The 9,978-nt window shown below is 38.1% G+C and overlaps 1 protein-coding gene across 1 annotated transcript in view; it reads right to left on the bottom strand.

Moving 5' to 3' along the window:
* Nucleotides 1–9,978, bottom strand: part of LOC103916248 (tolloid-like protein 1) — a 140,953-nt gene that overhangs the window by 130,280 nt on the left and 695 nt on the right. The gene's annotated exons all lie outside the window — the stretch shown is intronic.

Consider the following 9,978-nt stretch of genomic DNA (forward strand, 5'->3'; position numbering starts at 1 on the left):
TCAGATGCACTTGCAAGCTGCTGGATTTTTTTCACACCCCAGTCCATCAAGAAAGAACCTGCAATCACAAGGTCACTGAATGTAAGATTTCATGATACTCTTGTGTTAGTGATGACAACTACAGAAACTGGGGCAAAAATCCAACTGCCTTCATTAATGCGCCTGCAAAGCATGTGATCACATGAATACAAGCAAGCCATAGCCCAAGTACACAGGAGTAAGTTAGTCAGCTCTGCACTTTATTACTTATTCACCTATAAATATTATCTCTAAAGTAAGTGGAAACATTCCCACTGAGTTCAATAGTCTCTAGATCAAGTTTAACACACAGATTAATGTGGTGTTTCCCAGTATAGGGGAAAGAAAGAAAAAAAAAACAAAGAAAAAAGGCACCCACACATCTGTACATGCAACTTTAAAGGTCCTATATAGATACTTCCACAGGCATCTGTGTTTCAATGATACTTCCTTAGGTAATCAGGTGAGCATGTGCATACATGTGTTTAAAGATAAGCATGTATACAAGTGCTCCACTGGACCCATAATGAGAATCTATATACATTAGGTAAATGCAGTTTTCTTCTTGTGTGCTCACATACATTCATTTTCATCAAATACAGTTGGTCAATATATTTATAGTCATATTGAGCTTTGAAAGTTATTCACTTCCCAAAATAGCCAAATTGCATTTATCTTTCGGGCATGCTACAAGACATGAGTTTTTGAAATAGCATTTAGGGAGGGCTGAGGAACAAAGGAACTGCACCACTGGATCATATCCAAGGTCCTGTCTCTGACAGCAGTCACCACCAGCTGCTTCAGAGAAAGAAACAAGAATCTGCAGTAGGTAGACGAGGATAATCTTGCCACACGTTAGGGTTCATCCTGGTTTCCAGCTACTGAAGAGTGGCTTGAACTCTGAAGCCTGAGGTATAATATTCACTTGAAAATGTTTCATTATTAATTATCAGAGCTCCAGATACCCCTGCTATCTATGTAAATGTCATATCATATATCCGAATACTGCCTCAGTGGAATCCTTCAGCAGATTTCAATCTAAAAAAAGTTGTATAAAAACCCCACGTATCTCCTTGTCTCAGTTCCGAATTTGCCACTGCAGGATTTAACAGACTAATAGGAGTAGAAACAAAAATCTTCTTTTTTATCTCCTTGTATAATTTCTTAAATTGTACGTCTATCACACCCCTTCTTTCATTTTCTCTTTTCTAATTTGAACATCTTTTTACCCTGTTTTCATTAAACAGTTTTTCCAATAATCTAGCCTCTGTGGAATAAAACACTTACCCGCATGAATCTGGTTCCTTAGCTATTTATAGGCTTGATTATTATTTTTTTGTCTGAGGGTTTGCTGTGGATTTGTGGGGTTTTTTTTAATAATTTCTTTTCCAGGCAAGAAAGATTAATCTATATTAGGTTTTAGAACATAATGCCATTACGGCATATCAGTAAAAACAGAATAAGGATTCCAGAATTTAGTCCTGATCAATCGTCTTGAACAGCTGCATAGTTAGAGAAAGACTGAGCAGTTTATATGATGACAAAAGGATGGGCTGATGGACAGATCAGAGATCCTGGTACTAAATAAAGATCACAAAAAGATGGGAAACATGCCTTCATCATGATGCTGGCAGTTTTGCACAGAAACACACTATGCTCTTCGTCAGAAAAGTGCTAAGCAGATTGCCTGAACACAAAATACCTAATTTATCAATTTGCTTATATGTATATGCACCTTTACAAGGGATGAAATAGACAATTATAAGTATGGAAACAGTTGTCAAGTAGTGGAGCTTAACCCACCTGCAAACAAAACTGAAGTAAGAGCACAATTGTAAGACTAATGTTGAGTAAGGGGAAAAAAGCGAGAACAAGTAAAAATGAAGATGTATGCAAATTTGTTATAAACATAAGGACATTTTACCAGATGGAGAAATTGGGCAGTTCATCGTCATGTTCCCACACCCGCAGAGTTGTTCTAAAACTACTCTTCATGAAAGCAAATATAATTGGCTGTGCAAGTAAACTGTTTAAATAAATCTTGATATTATGTAAGAACCATCTGAAATTATTTTCTTTACTTATCTGAGTACATCATCTGGAAACATAGAGAAGCTCTGCCTCTTGGCCACTCTTTCTAGAATCGCTATGCCCTATTCAAAATTCTTTCTACTTTATTGGGGAAGTGGAAAAATGTTGAAGGTCTTTAGTGATACAATACCCACAACAGCAAGAACGTACCTAACTAGCACCTATTAAAATGTCAGACACCAATAAAATGGATTCATTTTTGTTTAATAACAATTAGAGTTATTACTAGGAATGTGTTTAACTGCTGCCACCAGCATGAGAATAATGTAACCCATCTGCACAGCTCTTTAGATACATCCCTCTCAGCTGATGTCCACGCCCCCTCACTTCTTCCAAGAGCTGATATTTAAACTCCACCATACAGTTTTCAATATCCAAGGAGCACAATGTGGCTGGAGAGGTACTGGCACCTTTCAAGTGCAGCAGTGTATCTCTGTCATTCAATTTTTTGTAGGAGAAGAGATGAAATTCATCAGGACAGCAAGACAGATAATTTCTAAATTCAGATTTAAATGCACTGAAAATAAGTTTTAAAATAAACATCTTCCCTTTGCATTTTTGTGTCCTGATTTTGTTGATTATTCCCTGATCAGATAAGAGTTCCAATACTTACTATTCTTTAATGTAATATTAAAAAGATGATATTTTGTCAATGACATATGAGAATACCAACCTAGAAATCTCTGAAAGTTTGAATCCTGATAAGATGTGCCATTATACTGACAGTGACAGTCCTGGCACAGCTGAACTTATTTTGCTGAGTAGCACCAACTTTAGCCATGATTTATGGCTATTTCAGAATTAAAACTCCCACATAAGTTAAGCAAAATTATAATTTTAAGTGTTTCATGTAACAGAAATTGTTGCTAAGAATGTTCATATGTTTTAAATTACTAAGAGGATACCTCAGGCCAGGCATATTGTTCTGTGATATAATTTATAACCATCAAAATAAATAAAAAATTTTCAAAATCAATTCCTAGTCAATTATTGATAGACTTTATCTCAATAAAGTATATATAGCAAAGAAGCTGGTTAAATACACACTGCATATCCTATTAGGCATCATATTTCACACACCTCAAGAAAAAATAAGGAGTTATTTTAGAACAAAATTGATTTTTTGGCATTTTGGTCTTGACAATCTCTGGTTTTAAATGTTGAAGGGAAAACCCACAAACCTACATTCTGGAGCATTATTGCTCTGTAAGAGCTACCTGATTGTGCTCAAATATTCTCAAACACTTGATGCTCACAGATTTATAGTCACTCAAAATTTGCACTTGCAGACCATTACTCAGGCAAAAATCCCCATAAAAGTCATCTAAGAGTATCCATATGAGTAGGAACTGCCTCCAAAGCAGTCTGCAAGAGCAACCACTCACACGGGTTGCACACCGACACTCTACATATGTCCATGGCACAGCCTCCACCTTCACACTCCCCAGCTCAACCTGTTATGGTGCATTACTATTTATGAGAGTTTTACACTTCAAGTACCTCTAGTATTCTTATTTCTATTGTTCAGCAAGGACAGTCTTCACATCAGATCTTGATATTTTGGTACCCGAGTCCAACAGAGACAGAAGGTTCACGTATGTGTTCTGTATAAATATTTATAGCTGGATATTTCAGAGTTTGACGTGCAGTGTTTAACAAACCACCGGCAGCCCACTAAGCACTCCAGTGCAGGTCCTCCGAGAACATGCTGGTCATGCAGCCCACCCGTCCTTCTCCTCCTCCTCATTTCCAGCTGTGGGCATAGGTGCCCAGTTTCTTTGCTACAGAACTATCAAAGCAGTAGAGGACAATCTTACAGAAAGTCTGATGACGAGCTAGAAGTTATATTTGGAGGAAATAACTGCTGGTTGTGAGCAAGAGAAGAATATGTCAAGGGAAAAAACAGAGGACTAGGTGACTGGCCAGGCAGCACAGGGAAAAGCTGAAAAGCAAGTAGAAAATGCATTCAGTGGGGAACGGGAATCCAGAAGCAAGGAAACTTGTCATAGGAACAATGAAACAGGTGACAGGGAAAGAAGTAGAGGATGAGCAGCAGACACAAAGAACGAACATGCATTAAAACACATTATCGGATTAGCCATTAGCTAGGAATTAGCCAAGAAAAATATCCTGAGAAGAGAGAACTAAAAATACCCAGAGACTTCTCTAGTCACACTTTCAGTTGCTATAGCTCTGAAGGGATGTAGTAGGGAGGTGGACAGAGGTTGTTTGTGGTCAAGAATGGGAGGAATGAACTGCATTCAATAATGACTGGAACAAAGTAGATTAGGTGGACCCTAAGGAGGCTGAGAAAGTCTAAAAAACACTACGAAAGACTGTCCATATCTTACTGAAAGCTTTGAAAGCCCAAAGCTTAGTTTTGCTCTGGAATACTCTTAGAATCATCTTTCCTTCAGATATATTTAAAAAAAAAAAAAAGGAATGTTGTATAACCATAACATTTTTCATGAGTCTAAAGCTAGACCATAAAAACCTATTTCAGTTTAAGGATAAACACACATTGTCTAAACAAAGAATAGAGGTTTCTCCCCTTGTTTAGTTTACTCACTGTTATAAAATTTAGAGTACTGTAATGCATCCAGAAAGAAAAAAAAAAAAGTCTGTTTTCCTCCACAAGGTCCCCTGTGCCTGTGAAAACCAGAAGTTGACTCTCCCATTTTACAGCCCTTCTGTCAATACCATGCACCACAGACGTGACCATTTCTCTCCAAAAGAAGTGAATGGAATTATGTCATAAGCCTATCAACCCTGTTTTCCAGAGGGGCAATAAGAATGACATAAGGCAGACATCCAGGTGTGGTGACTGTTTCCGAGCTTGCCTGGGGGACCTGATTCCAAGCTCAATTAGATTTGTCAATTAGGTTTGTTCTGCAGTGATGTAATACTGCTCCTTGCAGGTCACTCATTTGACACACCAGAAATATATTCAGAAACAGATCCCTATGGAAAGTGGTCTGGACACGAAACTGATCCTTTGGTATGGAAGGATATTCAAAGTTAAAATGTCAAATATGTTCATTCATCCCAGAGTTTCACTATTGAATTAATCTTTTCAATGAAGCTGAGAAGAAAAAGAACTTTACGTTTGCATAAATTTCTTTCAAAGTTGTTGAGATACCACATTAAAGGGCATCACAGATAAAGTAATGGTGGAGAATTCTGCAAAAGAAATATGACTTAAAACCTAAATTTTTCAGTAGTCTGATTTACCCTGTAAGTTTACCCACAGCAGGATGGAGGCCATTTGGGACCAGCTATTCAGAAAAGCTTGTTTCTGTTTCAGCTGCCTACACTATGCGTTTACTACATGAATAGTCGCAGTTCTGTCAATCTGGCAAGTGATATTAGCAGTACAACCTCTATATTAGTACAAACTGCACAATGTATCTTTCAAAATTTACTGCGTGACTGAAATATAAAGATGAAAGATCTCAATTACCTAAATCATGCAACAGATACTTTACAAATAAAATACATAACTAGGTTTCACACCTGAGTGAGGTGGGAAATACTAATATCCCTGATACAGACAATCCAAACTTTTTTTACTGTTATTTATAAAGGTGCAAAGAAACCAAATGAGTTCCTTAGATTCTCACGGGAGTGAGAAACAGACACAATGAGGAGGGTCTTTCTTACTTTTCTCTTATTCTCAAGCAGGCACACCTACATACAGAATTTGTTCTTAGTCAAACAACAGCAAGCTAACCAACTTCCAAGTTATGAAGCTGTAAATCTAATCGTTCTTTTTTATTATTACTCTTTTAACATTTGTATCTAGCTTTACTGGGGAAAAAAATGAAAATCTTCTGTTCCAAGGTAAGCAACTCATGCATAATTTGAAAGAAAAAAAAAATCCCAATTAAGTGTTTTGTGTTAAAAAAAAAAAAGTCATCCAAACTAACTACTGTGAGAATGTAAAAGTTTCAGTGAAGTTTTCCTTGGGAAAAGTTTCCCCAGTGCAAGACAGAATTTCTGGTGAAGAAAATTCACCAGAGAAATTGAGAGTAAATACACATTTCTTATTATGTGTATTATCAATCTTCCTAAACAATAACGAAGACCAAGGCCCACAACAGGGAAAAACAATACATCAAGGAATTCAGCTTCAAACCTATTTCCCAAACCTTCAACATTTTTTTAGGAAGTGAAATACCTCACAGAAGAAATGCTAGAAGAGACTTATCTGAGGACAGCCAGCTGTCCGGAGGCTGGAACAGTCCTCAGTGACGTGGATACGCAACAAAACTAAGACTTGTTGCCTAATCTTCCATGGTTCACAGTATTTGAATTGGAAGGTCACACCAGAGTATCTCTCTCTCTTTTTGGTTTTGTTTTGTTTAGAAAACAAAACAAAAGCCTTCAAAAAACCTTTAATATCAACTAAGTGCAGACTATGAACAGGTATTACAGAATGGGAAATTCTTTTCCTACCCATCTCACTCTGCATATTTCTCAACAGATATCCTTAATACATTATAAGCTGTAGCAAGAATGGAAAAAAAAACCCAGACCTTTGGGAATCCACAGATTCCCATGCTGCATGGGATGCATGCTGCCATCTGAAAAGCTTGACAGTGTCCGTTTAAATCTAACTAGGCATTTTATTTTTTGGAGTAATACCTGATTTATAGAAATGCTGATCTATGTTCTTAGACTCTTTAAAGCCTGACATTGCGATGAGTATGGCATTCCCAGTTTCACATCTTCTGGCAAATTAGATCTTGAAGATGAACTGAGAATGCCTTACATTTGAACTTCACAATGGTAAACACTGAGGGCAATATCCTGCAGAGAGACACAAGGAAATATCTGCGACATCAGAAGCACAGAAACTGTGTTACATCACATCCCGCTGTTACAGCATGCCAGGATACTTGTTATAAGAAGAAGTAGCATGACCCAAAATCCATACATAGGTTAAAGGTCTGCAGACAAAGACACAGGAAACCACACAGCTCATCAAGTTCATCTGCGCAACGTCAATAGCTTCCTTACCACCACTCGTCTCCTCAACACCGTCACAACATTTCCCAAGGCTCTTCTCTTCCCTGGAGCCCTTGCTCCAGGGCTCCCAAGGTGCTGGCTTCACTGCTGAGACTGAACTTTGGGGCTGTTGCATAAAACAGCTGCTGTTTTAGATGCAATTGGAAACATCAATTCCAGAAACAACTCCTAACCCTACTGTGCATCTGTTCAGACTCCTGTTATCTGTAGATTTTTCACAAAGCTGGAAACTTTGTAAGAAAATGTACTTTTCAGCCTCCTTAGCATCCTGCACTACAATACTTCTGGGAGTTTCAAGTTCAAGGAACAGTGTGATTCTAAGCACACTCACTAAAACGATCCCTTCCTTATGAAAATGTTAAATTACACACAGAACACCCATAAATAATCCCACAGAATACCTATAAATAACATCTCACAGGCTGTTTCATTCTGTTTCTGGTAAATTTCTCCAGCTCTTCCACAAAAGGGAAAAAGGGACCTACCAAAAGAAGATTGATTCATCTGAATTAGGACTACATCTATAAAAAGTTATCTATATAGAATTATAACTATAACTATAGATCTGAGGCCTCATGTACTGTGCTTTCTGTCACAAGATCACAAATGTTTTCTCACGTGGTCTACAGAATAAAAACTAAGCAGCAAGCACTACTCACTGGAGAAAAACAGAATACAAATAACTTTTAAAATACAGGTGAATCCGTCCTGCATCAGCATCTTTGGGGGATCTTAGTTGTGGCTGGTTTCAAAGCATTTTATTTGCTTAGAAATTATGGTTGGTCAAACTATTCCAGCAAGTCTGTAAAATCTGCATGGAACTCACTAGAGTTTTTGAAGTATGTCATTAGGTAAAACCCTAAACTAACTTTGGGTATTCCGCCATTTGGTCAAGTTACAGAAATTCACAATATCTGGGACCTCACTGTTACCAGCCTGAACAGTTAAAAAAAAAGAGCACTTTTACTGTCTCAGTTGTAGGCCCTTGAGATGCAGTAAAAGCAGGTGTTAATTATATCTAAGATACAAAGTTTGCATACACTGAACACAATCTCAGCAAGGATTATCTTGGTTTATCTTGTATCTCACGCATAGAGCGACCACACAAATTTGAGTGTGAACAACTCACACCCCTGAGTGTGAAGCCTGGCTTTGTCCTTCTTTAGGGCCTCACTGTGGAAGAAGCCATCCTAACGGCAGGTATCAGTAAAATTACTCATGGGAGTCCAAAACCAGATGGTAAGACCGACCTAGCAAAAACACACATTTGGGTTATGCTGCTAGAAGAGGCTGAGCACCCACTATCCCCATGACCTTTGATCAGGTATGAGTACTTCACAGGCTAAGTCTAATGTAGTCTTTAAGAAAGGTTTAGCAGGAAAAGTATTTGGTAAATACTGTTGGAGGATGAGTTTCATTGATACGTATAGAACTTGCTAATTTTTGTTAAAAACAATTGGCACGTAGTTCAAACCCCGTGTGCAGCGATGACATACATTTTCATTTCTGAAGAACTACTATACACTAAAAAAAAAAAATTATGACTGGGCTATTTACTGAATAGAAAACCTCAGAGTGATTGCCTTTAAGACTAATGGGCACTACACACAACTAACTCTTTGTGCATCTACTTGTCTCTCGTCACAGAAGTATCTAAGCACCTTGTGAAGAAGCAGCAGCAAGAACTTCCATAAAATATTTAAATGGGCCGAACTTCCCAAGCAAACGTTTCTTTCTCCAAACAAAACAAAACAAAATGATGGCAGAGAATTGTCAACACTGATCAGATTGCACTGTCTCTTACTGTTGTCTCTCTCTCATGCATAACCTTAAAACACTGTCGTGAATTATAATTTTTAATTACTCCCACTATGAAACAAGTACTAAAAAAAAAAACTCACAGCAAACTGAGAGTAAATACACATTTCTTATTATGTGTATTATGAATCTTCCTAAACAATAACGAACCAGAAGAAAAGAACAAGTTAACTATGACCACTCACTCACATATATTTGTGAGTGCTAATTGGGAAAAAATAATGTTTTGTTTGCAGTTGCTTCTGCTTTTTTTGAACTTGAGCATTCCTCAGTTGTAAGCAAGTAAGACCTAACAATTCACACTTAGGAAGAAAATATTTTTGTGATTAGAAAAACACAATGTCTGCATATTTGGCATATATGTTCACCACATTCTCCTCAATAAATTAAACAAAACTACACAGACATAGTGAACACAACCTTTGGCTGAACTAGTTTTCAGAATATAAAATAACTAATTAAAGCAAAGGAGGCTGCTGGAAAATTTGAGGACTTATTTAACAATAGAGCTGTTGGGAATGGGCCACCACTGTTGTTCATAAGACATTTTGCGGAAAAAAGCATCGTGGAGATACACTTGCCTACAGAAAAACCAGTGAACCCGGTTCCCGAGGTCAGTGAGAAGGCTGCTGATTAATGGATGAAGAGCTGTACCTGGTATTAAGGAGGCTGAAGTCCTAAATCAGGAAGATAAACGTTCTAGAAAAGTACTCATTTGCTCTGCAAGGTGAGAAGAGACTATAACTCAACTCTTCCTACAGAGTTAAGAAAGAGGTGGGTCAGGCACAGAGCGAGCAGCGGGCACCGCAGCGGCCCCACGGTACACGCCGTGCAAGACCACACCGCACCACACACTACTTGGGTTACAAGATACGCGGGCGTGGACCCGCACGGCTGAAAACCCGTCAGTCAGTCAGTCAGTCAGTCAGTCAGTCAGTCTCCCGCGCCTTGCTCTACCACCCACTCCCCTCCACTCTCCTCTCCCGCTCGAGCTCTGCACTCGTCATATATATATTCACAGGG

This window comes from Pygoscelis adeliae, unplaced genomic scaffold (assembly GCF_000699105.1).
Source record: "Pygoscelis adeliae isolate BGI_AS28 unplaced genomic scaffold, ASM69910v1 Scaffold594, whole genome shotgun sequence".
Lineage (NCBI taxonomy): Eukaryota > Metazoa > Chordata > Aves > Sphenisciformes > Spheniscidae > Pygoscelis > Pygoscelis adeliae.